The sequence below is a fragment of the Rhea americana genome, unplaced genomic scaffold, assembly GCF_003343005.1.
Source record: "Rhea americana isolate MKP2758 unplaced genomic scaffold, rheAme1 scaffold_128, whole genome shotgun sequence".
Taxonomy (NCBI): Eukaryota; Metazoa; Chordata; class Aves; order Rheiformes; family Rheidae; genus Rhea; species Rhea americana.
The window spans coordinates 2,078,512-2,089,718 of NW_028185350.1; positions in this window are offsets into that span (position 1 = coordinate 2,078,512).

Genomic DNA, 11,207 nt, shown 5'->3' on the forward strand with positions numbered 1-11,207 from the left:
CCGGCGCGCCGCGCGGGACAAGGGCCGGGCCCCGGAGCGCGCCGCTAGCTCGCCGGGGGCCGTACGGGCTATAAATTCCCCGCGTATCCCAGAGGATTTTGTTGCCAAAAATGGAAGCAAGGAGGGAATTGATTTATTTTGGTCGGCAGCGTTCGGTTTGAGAGCAGGGTAAATCATGCACAAAATGCTCCTGTGGGTGGGTGGGGGGTTTCTGCGCTCTGCTCTCCCTGCACCTGCTTCTAGCTCCTGGGAGCTCGGCGTCCCGCGGACCCGAGCGCACCGCGGTCGCCCCGTGCCCGGGCTGCCCCTCGCCCGCYCTTTGCACGGCCCCGAGTCCCCAGCAAGCGCCGCGGTCGCTCGGGAGCTCGGCTCCGTCCCCGTCCAGCTCGCCCCTCTCCAGACCGGCCATCTCGCCCTGCAGCTCCGCTGCTCCTCTGGGCTCAGCCACACGACTGYGGCTCTCTAGGGGTCTGATTTGGCGGCGGGTTTTTATTTCTGCAGATAATCTATCCTAGTTTCCGTAGTTTTTTGAGATAACGCTTCCTTCTGTCCCCTTCCCTGAGCCCTCTGGAGCCTCCCCTGGTTCCCCATTGGGTTTTGACTACTCATCACAGAGACCCAGGCCCGCTCTGTACACATTGGCCCCCTTCTTCTCCCTTGAGAATATCTCYATAATGGTCCAGGTGTTTCTCTTCTAACATCTAGATCACTGGGATTTATTCGCATTTCTCTTTGGGGTGTCTTTTCTGCAGGAGGACATTGCTTCGTTGTCTTTGGCCTCTGCGCACATGGGGACTCTCACCAGGTCTTAGGCCTCAGGAGAGGAGCTTTGGCCGTGCGATGGCCTTTAGGGGCACAGGAGCAAAAACGGGTGGTTCTTTCTCTAACAAAGAAGCCAATATTATAGAAATAACACACAGCAGCTGGCCAGGCGGCGTTTCTGTCTTGCTTTTCATCAGAAGCTGAGATGTTCAGCAGGAGCTCTCTTTCGATGAACCCACCAAGTCAGTTCATTGGAGCATCTTAGAAAGTCTCCAAAGCTCTGTGCCTCCCCTGCCCACAGCTGCAGGGAGAAGGGCAAGGAGGAGACCAAATTACCCGCTTCCCAGCTGCACTAGCTGGTCTCTTTTGGGGCAAAACCTGCCTGTTCCTGTGTCCTTATCACAGACACCTGGAGCAGTGAGAGCCTTCTTCACCCCCTGCTCCCCAGGTAGGGCAATGGGGATTGGGGGGAGGGGGGGTTATGGCATCATGTTTGGGACCCTTCTGCTCTTTCCCACCCTCGGAGGGGGGTGGAAGTGATTTGAAACAAGTCACGCCAGGAAYCGAGCTGGTGTCTCCCCTGTCATGRCCATGAYGTTGGGCGGTGCCACCAGACACTGCCAACCTCATCCAGGAGCCRCGTCCACTGCCGAGCACCGCAGCACCCCGTGTCCACGGATTTTGCTYCCGGGTAAYGTGCTGTGGCTGTGGAGGAGCCAGTCTTTCCTCCTGTTGGTTTTTAAACCTGCTGCTACATTGGCAGGGTTTTTCCTTTTTTTGTCGGTCGTTAAACCAAGCTGTAAACCCCTCCATAATTATGGGCTGCCTTTCCCTGGGGGTGAAACRCTGCAGTGCAGCCTCCCGCCTCCCAAACAGCTGCTCTGCGGCCAGCCCATCCTGGAGGAAAGTCAAAATTAGTCTTAATTTTCTTCTTTTATACTGCAACAAAAAGCCTCCTACCTGAGGAGGCCTTGGAAATCTCTCTTCATTAAGAGACCTCCTTGAAACATGTTACAACAGCCGAGGAGGGCGGTTATGCAGCACATAAAGCCTGCAGAAGAGCTCATTAAAACAATAAATTAAGACTAATTGGAATAAATCAAGCTAAATCATCTCCAGTGTGAAGGTAAAATGAGGTGTGAGCGAGTGTTTTTAATAAAGCCAGCGCGAGGCCCAGGTGAGCCCTTGCTGGGTGCTGCGGCGGTGCCGGGGCTCGGCTCGGGTCCGGCGCCACCGAAGCGAAGCGACTCCCGGGCGCAGTCGGCGGCGGGGCGGTTGCGACCGCGTCGGCTCCGGTCTCCGAAGAGCCGCTGGAGCGAAGGAGGCGGAGGGGGCGGGCGAGGCCGGAGCCCGCGGGACCGGTCCCGTCCTTCGGAAAGGGGAGTCACGGGAAGGGACCCGGGGGCCGGGTGCGCCCGCGGTCGGTTGCTGCCCGGCACCCGCGTGCGCCGCGCGGGTYGAAGCCTTCCCCAGGCTCCTGCCGAAGCCTGACGTCGCCCTTGGGAAAAGCAGCCAAACTCGGCTGCTTATCTCCTCCTCCCTGCCCGCYGCCTCCTTCCTGCCCCCCCTTTGCGATCTGATTAATCCATTAGGATTAACCTCTCTTTAACTCCTTGATTAGCTGCATTTTAAAACTCCATTTGTTTTCCYTTTTACATCAAGGCAGAGCCAAAAAAAGAGGCCAATTTGCCGCGGCRCTGATTTGCTGCAATTTCTGAAAATCAGTGCGTGCTCCGGGAAGGCACGCTCCGCATCTCAATGCCGCCGGCAAGGACCAACTCGAGGGCGAGGAAACAGCAGAAACAACGCCGACCAGAGCCAGAGGGTTCACTGGCTGTTTTCTAACAGTGCCAACACCAAACCTGGAGGAGACAGCCTGCATCTTGAAGGGTCATATTATCCCGTTTGGCCTGTATCGTGGGGAAACCGAGGCCTGGGTGGAGCAACGCATGTGGGGTTATGCAGAAGACTAGTGCCGGAGGCAGGTAGGCTGATCCTCTGCCCTTGGATGGCCTTTAGGGACATCCCTGTCTCGGTGGAAATGCCCTCAGCTTCCCCTAACTGCGCGCAGCAGGCTTATCTCCAGATCGGGCTACTTGCCACCAAGGTCTGTGGACACGTGGCAGYGACGCTGAGGTTTGGGCTGCTCCAGGCCTGATTTGCCACATCTAGACCTGGTCCTGGGCTTTCCGAACCCCTCCGAGTCTAGCTGGTGACCTTGCCATGCCACCAGACCTCGGAGCCTGGGAGCATTTCATGGCAAAAGCTTTGCTCTTTCATGCCAGCAACTTGTTTTAATGTCAGGCTGTTCCACCTTTGCCCTGGGAGCAACTGCAGCTCATTCCTTCTTGTCGGGAGATGCCACAATGYGAAAGAAAACCTTCATTAACAACCTCAAGAACAAGCAAACGCACTGGTCTGTCCCCAGTGCCGGTCTTTCCCTTCCCCAGCGGCGCACCCGCAGGGAAGGAGCCATCCCAGCAGCTGCGCCCTTCCCCTCCCGCATCCAGCCCGGGACTGTGCTGGTGCTGGGACCATCCCCACACGCTGCGCGGCTCCGGGAGCTGCGGCCGCCTCCTCGGCAGGCCTCTAGGCACTACCCCGACGAATTTGCTCCCAGACAGCAACTGCATTCGTGAGTCTGCTTTGCTGAGAGCAGAGACGCTGAAACACAGCAGCAATCTAGAAACGTCGGGTGAGGGCTCACAGTGCAGGGTTGCGCAGCTGGTCCCATGTCAGGGSCTGCTGAGCGCACACTGGTGGCGATGGATGAGCAGGGGAAATGCACGTGGCATCTGGAAGCCTCCCAGGGAACGAGAAGTGCGAGATGGGCTTCAGCTCCGGGTCTACCTCCTTGAAGCTGTGCAGGACTGGGGACTTTCAGGTCTTTCCTTCCTGAGTCCCTCTTGGTCTAACCATTGCAGGTGTCTGAGCTTAAGGGTGATCTCAAGGACTGTCCCAAAGCAGCTTGCACCGGAGCYGCCCTGCCGTCTTTCCCTGTCAGGGACATTAAGTGTTCATTGCTCATTAAGCTTAAAGGCAACTTCTACAACCCGCTGACTGACCCACAGTAACTACCCAATTCGCATTTTGACAGCYCCATTGGAAGTATGGGGGGGGAGGGAGATACCAGACATGGGCACATGCCCGCACGCGCGTATGCAACAGCCTCGAGCCTCCTCTCCTTTGGAAAGCAGGTTCAAAGTGTGGCCAAGCTCTCCAAGGGAGCCTTCTTCCCATCACCCGARCCAAAAACCCCAATAAAAACGAGCRGACGTYGCTACAAAACCACGCGGYGGTATTCGCCYTGCAGCACCGCGGCACCTGAAGCCRACCTCCCCACCATCGCTGTAGAAATGGAAATCTCTTGGGAATTGTCTGTAAGRCGACCAAATACCTCCCAAACTGCAGTTTAGGCTTGAAAAGCTTTGTACCRCTGCGCAATTTAGGGGAAAGCAGCTCGCATTTCCATAGCTATGCAACAAGATTTTCTGAAATTGCAATGATATGAGGAAATGTCTTTTAAAGTACCACCCAGATGGCAGGGGAAATTGTGCTGCTTGAATGCTGCTCAGATAAATTGAAGCTAAAGGAACTTTAAATGTTTTATAGGATTTTTTTCCCCCTTTCACCACCTGCTGCTGAAATGACTCGAGTGGGGTCATCAAGCAGAACGAGCGAGACCCTTATGGCGTGCTGCACGGAAAACAGCCTCATCTCGATCCCCGCCTCCGAGAGCGATCAATGCTGAGAAATCCCTGAGCTGGCAGCATCAGGTCTGGGCTCCTCCCTGACTTCAAGGTGAAGGGTGGGAGAAGCAGAAATGATGGGATACRGGTGCTCACTGTCCTTCGTGCGACTGTGGAGCTGATGCTCCTTGGGGCAAATGCAGAGGGACGGGATGGGGCAGGAGATACTTGGGGCAGGTTGTCGCCCTGGGTTGTTTTGCAGCCACCACGAGGCTGAGGGAGAYGTTGAGGAAGCAGGCGAGGTGCTGCTCCTCCGAGCCCTTCTGTCATGGGTCTTGCCGAAGAATCCAGGCTTGCCTTGAGGCAGGAGGCCTTGGTGTGGGCAACCTCTGGACCCGCAGACCTGAGGTGCCATCTCCAGGAAAGGCATTTAGAAGTGAGAAGCGCTTTCACTCCTTGGCTAGATATGTCACTTTGGCTCGTTGTGGCTGCCAYGTGTTGAGTTATTGGCGACTCAGGAAAGCCTGGAAAGGACAAATGCCAATAGTTACACATCTGTCTCCACCTAAGGAAGAAAAGTTGGGACAAGTGCTCCATAGCAGYGCAGCTTTGTGGCCTTTTTGTTCCCGGGGTCCACACGGACCCTTCTCGTGGGAGGTGGAGAGATACCTTTGTGTGTTTAGCACAGAACGAAGTCGCTGGTGGTGTACGTTGCTCCATTTTGGAAATGTAGCAAGGCAGAGCGCACCTGGGATCCGAGATGCCRTCCGGGAGGGAGCTGAGCAGCTGTTTCGAAGGGCCGAGCTGGAGGAAGGCACCGGAGCTCCCGGCCTCCAGCCGCACGGGCTCTCCAGCACGTGGCTCCGCTGCAGAGACTCGTGAGGGCTGAGGCTGGATATTTTTAAACAACCTTGGCTGGGTCACCTTTGCCAGAGCCCTGCCTTTGCCCGTTATTACCTTTTTCTGCAGCCAGGGACGGGTGCAGTCGCCGCTCTCCCACGGCCCGGAGCAGGGCCGCTCCGGCGGGAGCGGCGTGCGCGGCGAGAGCGCCCGAGCGACGGCGCTTGCTGGCTGAGCGCAATCCCGCCTAATATTATCGCAGCTCGAGGCGTTCCGCAGATAATCCGAATCGTTCCTTTCTGTGCCAGGTTATTTTGGAGGGGGGCAGTCATCTTATCTATTATACTCGTGAAAATAGATAATAATAGCGATAGCATTTGGCGGGGAGCTGTTAACGCAGCGAGGCGGGCGCTCGTCACCGAGAGCACCGTGCGCGGCAGGCTGTTCAAGTCAAAACCAGGCTGGCAGCAGGCGCCCCGCGCGCGCCGCCGCTGCCGCGCGGGCAGGAGGCTGCTCCGCGCTCGCCCGGCCAGCGCGTCCGCGGGCCGCCCTTCGCGCGGCCGCCCTTCGCACGAGGGCTGCCGCTACGAGAAACGTCGGGATGCGGAGCGCTGCCGGCGCTCCCGGGCACGCCGCTCCCCACCGTGCACCGGGCTGGGCAGCACCGACTCGCTGCTGGACCCACGGGGCACGAAGCCGCCCCCCGCTCCCCTTTCAACAAAGATACGTGCGATATAAAAGCAGTTGTTCGTCCAGGAGCCTGGGAATGCACCATGAATATAATTAAGCTATCRCAGATTTTCTTTAGAAATCTGTCTCCAGGGTGTCTGGGCCGTTGTTTTAATCCTATAGTTTGCTCTAYAGCAAACTACAAACCTTCCAGGGGCCCAGAAGTCTGCCTTTCTCCTTTTTTTTTTTTCTTTCCTTTTTTCTCTCCTCTCAAAGAATTTCGAACCTAAACCAGGATGCTCTCCCCACAGCTGCTGCCCTGCTCACCGCGGGGGTCTTTATGCTCTATCCGTAAATACAGCGCGCTCGGGGGAGGAGGGYGCGCTCTGCAGCCGCTCCACGCGTGGGTAACAAGAGCCACAGCAAAACTGCCATACGAGCTTAAAGAATCTCAAATCGGCTCTCTTTATAAGGGGGCAAGAAGTGGAAAGCCCTGCAGAAGCTATATGTCTCTCTCAAGTCATCACAGTATTTTTAAGTGTGTCTATGTTCTCCTATGTGTGTGTAAATATATGTACCTCCCCTCCCACACACACACACACACACACACACACACACATTTACCTCCAGGAGGTATAAAGCGAAAATAAATGAAGACTGTGAAAAGTGAAGGGGCGAGAGGATAGTAGGTTGTGCTTTTTGGAAGAATTTCTTCAAGGTTCGGAAACCTCAAAGATTCAGTGATAATGAGATCTGACAAAATCGCAGCTTCCCTGGACCTGCAAGGAATGGTGCTAAAGAAAGACGTCTTAATGAGTTCCCCCTCTACACCAGTTTATTCGAACAAGCTGACGTTGCAGCCGGGAACGTAGACTCAATATTGCACTTTCAGAAGTTTTSACAAGTTCTGGAGGAATCTGCTACATGCATGCCAGGAATTTACAACCGGAGGCTTTGGAAAAACGACCGGCGTCTTGCAGACACGGGAAGCGGCACCAAGGAAGCCTCCGCGGCTCTGCACAGGCAGCGCGCGGCAGCGGCGTTCCCGTTTGCCGGCTCCGCCTGGTTTCGGCACGGAAAGCTCCGGCCGCCTCTCCGCTGTTCTCACCTTGGCTTTTTGATGCAGCCTGCCTGGGCCCTACTGCTGCGTTTGGACCGCCCGGGAAGAGTCTGTCTGACGTTGGGAGGAGAGGAGAGGAACGTGCCTTAGTTTGATATAGATGATGTATATGCTCTTATTTCCTTTTTTTTTCCTTCAAGTAGGGCAGCAGCAAGGACAGATTTCTGAAAGCTTGCATTCTGCAAACCCACACACCAAGCCAAAAGAAAAGAAAGAAGGGGAAGCGATTTCTCCAGGGAGCATAAAATAGGAAGGTTTATACAATCTGGCAAAGCTAGTGCAGCACTCTTCAGAGCCCTGCATGCCCCAGCTTAGGGTAATTTATTTTTATCGCTACACTCCCTCCCTCCCTCTCTCTCTCTTTTTTTTTTAACAATAATAATAACAAAAGAAGGATTATGAACTACTTTGCTGTGCAAAGCCGCGCGGTGCAGCACAGCAGTGCAAACAAAGGGCCAGATGGCAGCGTGCACAGAACAAGGAACCGCTTGTCCGGGCAGGGCTGCTCCGAACGCTCGGCWGCGAAGCGGCCGCGCGGGTCCGCAGAGAGGCGAGAGCTGCTGGCGCTGCGCGGGGTGCGTGCAGCGCCCCTCGGGGCGGCCCGTCCTCCCCGAACCGCTCTGGGATGCGTCCTGGAGCCAGCAYGGCTTCGGGGGGACGGCTCCACCAGCCAAACTTTTGACTAAGCACCGCCTTCAGAAATAAAAGCATTTTGTCTAATAATATCCTGGCTACAACCTGTTCCCCGGAGAGCTGCGGCCAGTTGGTGCTGGCCAGCTGGTGCATATCTGTGCTATGAGTAAAAGGAGAAGCGTCGTCCTGCAGAGTCACCGTTCCCGTCGCGACCTAGTAAYGCCCGCGAAGCCCCGGTGGGGCCGCGGCAGCTCCAGCCGGCCGGACTCGCCCCGGGGTTTCTCTGTGGTATGCGCACATCCTCCGTCTTCGGCTGCTCCCTCCGGCACCGTGGTCCTGCGGAGCCCGAGGGCACGCACCGCTTGGGGCACGGAGCAGGAGAGCCCATCAGCCTGTCCTTCGGCCTCCTCCTCCTCCTCCTCCCTGACACTTCGGAAAATACCTGGGATGATTTCCAAATGCCTCCGCTTTGCAGCTAATCCACRCCATCCTGATAATGCACGGAAAGCCTACCCGGAGAAAGTTCAAGGCACGCAGAGCCTATGGATTGCAACGCCGATCTGCCTCCCTGCTTTACTGTAAAGCACTTCACGGCTGCTGTGTAACAGAAGCAAGAGTTCAGGGCCTTCGCGTGCATCCTCCGCCTTCAGGCGGTGAGCGCGGCTGTATTTTCTCGACTGATCTCAGTTAGATTTTGTCTTCTCCTCCCTTGTGACGCTATGGACAACTCAGCCTAGTCTGATACCATGGGACACCCAAAGCAAGCCGTGTGGTTAGAAGTCAGGCTCTGGCCACCCAAGCCATTCATTAATTAATTAATTTCATTAATCCCCTGCCTCCTGCAGCCTGGGGACGCCAAGGTCGCTCATGGAAGCAGCCGGGGGATGTTGCATGCAGAAGACCTGAAGAAATTGTTGCTTTTCTGCCGCAGCCTGCTCTCCTCCTGCTTCTCGCTGGCTCCCGGCCAGCAGCGGCGGCCAGCGATGGCATTTGAAAGCTGAGATGGCTCTGTTGCAATCCACKGCAGTGACAGGCATGTGACAAAGGGAAATCAAGGGTTGCGGGGCAGCAGCAGGCTGGAGGCCACCCGCTTAGCAAGACCTGGGTGATACGCTAACGATGTCGGTAGGTATCCGTCATTTTGGTGCTCCGTGCACGAGCCTGCATGCAGGGTTTGTTCACCATGTCACGTCTGGCGAAGGTGTGTTGTCTTTAAAGGCAGCTCCGGGGAGGTTTTGGCAAGGCCCCCCAAGCCTCTGCTGAGCAAGTTTCCAGCAACTGCACAGCGAGAGCAGGGGAGCGACGGAGCGGATAGATGACATGGACAGATGCAATGTGTCCGCCTTGGCAAGGTGTCCTTCTGTAGCGGAGCGTTGCCCTGCTTTGTATTTTGGGCACACGCGTGCATGTTACCTTAAATGCCATGGCCGCTATCTAGCTTGGACAGGCGGAGGCTGCTCGTCGCCTGAGCACRTCAGCCAGCCAGCCAAGCTTCTTGCATTTCAGTTTCGGGATGGTACTCTTCCCAGAAGCGGTTTGAGCCATTCTCTTCCTGCCTGGCAGGATGGAGAGTCGGAAAGGGCTGTCAGCAGCACAAATGCAAGCCGTCTGGCTTCTTGCAAAAGGAACTTTCTTCTCCAAACCAAAGGGAAAATCCTGCCTCTTTGTGAGAAGAGGAGCTCCAGCATCATGGTGGCACAGAGGGCTTTGGCTGCGGTGCGCGTCCTGCTGCCTGCCCCGTGCATGGGCCGCCGGATGGGGCCTGCCCCAGGCACCCTCCCGGGCCTTGCTGGCTCGTCCCAGGTATTTTGGCAAACGGCAGCAGCCTGTCTCCCCTCTTCAACATCACGTCAAGACTGTTGAAACATTTCTGACTTCAGTGGTGTGCCCCCAGGTCTTCTGAATCACGCTGTTAGCAGAGAGCTCATAATTCTTGTTTTTTTTTTTTCAAGTACAAATGTCTTTGGAAAAGGGTCTTAAATAATATCCTTGACTAAGGCCCCAATGGTGACTAATTCGTTGGGCACGGGCTGTTCTAGCGCTAATCCTGATGAGCTCACTGGATGCTGGTGGGGGCTTGTAAGCGTCACGGTAGGCAGAGGAGCAAAGAAAAGACTAAATGTTTCTAAAACATTCCCCAAGAACTGCACAAGAAGAAGCTAGCAGCACTGCTGGAGAGCTTCCCAGCAGCTCAAAAGCTGCAGCCCTCCGGGCTAGYGTGGGGCCGCACGCAGCCCAGCACTGCCAGGGAGCACATCGCGAGTGGCGCGAGCGTGGGCTGCGCTCACCGGTGCTGCTGGCAGCCAGTGAACCAGTGGGTGCCGTAAGCTGTGTTTTCCCACCCGTGACTCTCGCGTGGTTTTGGCGGCGGCGCTGGGCTTAGCCAGGAGCCCTCTGCGAGCAGAGGAGTGAAGCGGTGCCTGCGGAGGCTGCGCTCACCCGGCAGCAGCTGGGCACCGGCTCTGCAGGCAGCGAACCTGGAATGACTATTGCTGCCACCAGCACCGTCCTTCAACACCCAAAAATGCAGCCAAGGAAAATCCGGACCAGGTCTAACACGCTCCCTGGGGATCCCGGGTCCCCTCGTTTAGGGGCAGCGCTCGTTAAACAAACAGCCGGGCAGGACGGGCTGAAGTGACTCTGTTGGCTGCGGTTTGTCAATGCACTTTGAGCCGAAGGAGTTTTTCTGCATGAACGCCTGTTTCGGGCATCAGTCCAAAGCAGGAAAGGAGCCCCACGTGGCATGTGTGAAACCCTAAAACTTCTGGCCAAAAGCTACCCGGAAGCTTTTTGAGGGGGTTGGGAGGAGCCCCCTCTGCATGGAGGAGCAGGCAGGAGGGATCTTCTGACCTGTCCTGGCCATTCCCTGTAGAGAAAGGGCAYGGTGGCTCGATCGTGGTGAACTGTACCTCTGTACATGTAAACACGTTGGCTTTCGTAAAAGAAAGAAAGAAAAAAAAAAGAAGTATCAAAACCCAGAGCTTTGCCAGCCAGGGTTCTGCTGAAAAATTTATCTGTRTAATAACACCTCCCAGGAGCACTGTGAATTTGGTATATTAAAAGAATGTAAAGCAATTGCAGCTGTGGCAGCAAGCGCCATGGGAGAACCTATAAACAGATCTGTGCGTGCAAGCGAGCAGCAGGGGTGCTGCACCCCTTCCCAGGCTGCTGGGGCCCGAGCTAGCGGCGACCCCGGCCCGGCACGCGGAGCCCTCCCAGGAGAGCGAGGCGCCTGSAGCCAAAACACCAGTCTGAGCCCCGCGGCCGAGCCGTGGCACAGGAATCCTTCCCCACAGATCTGGGCCAACAAAACCAGGGTAAGTGCAAATACCCGCAGCGGCAGGACAGGCCTGCCCTGAGCAGTGTCCTGGTCGGTTTGACCTTGGCTCGCGCACGCAGCCGAGTCTYGCTGCTGCTCTCTGCCGGACGGCTCTGCCCGGCTGCGGCTGGCGGCTCCGCAGATCAACCGCGGACGTCTGTTTGCTGCTCGGGTA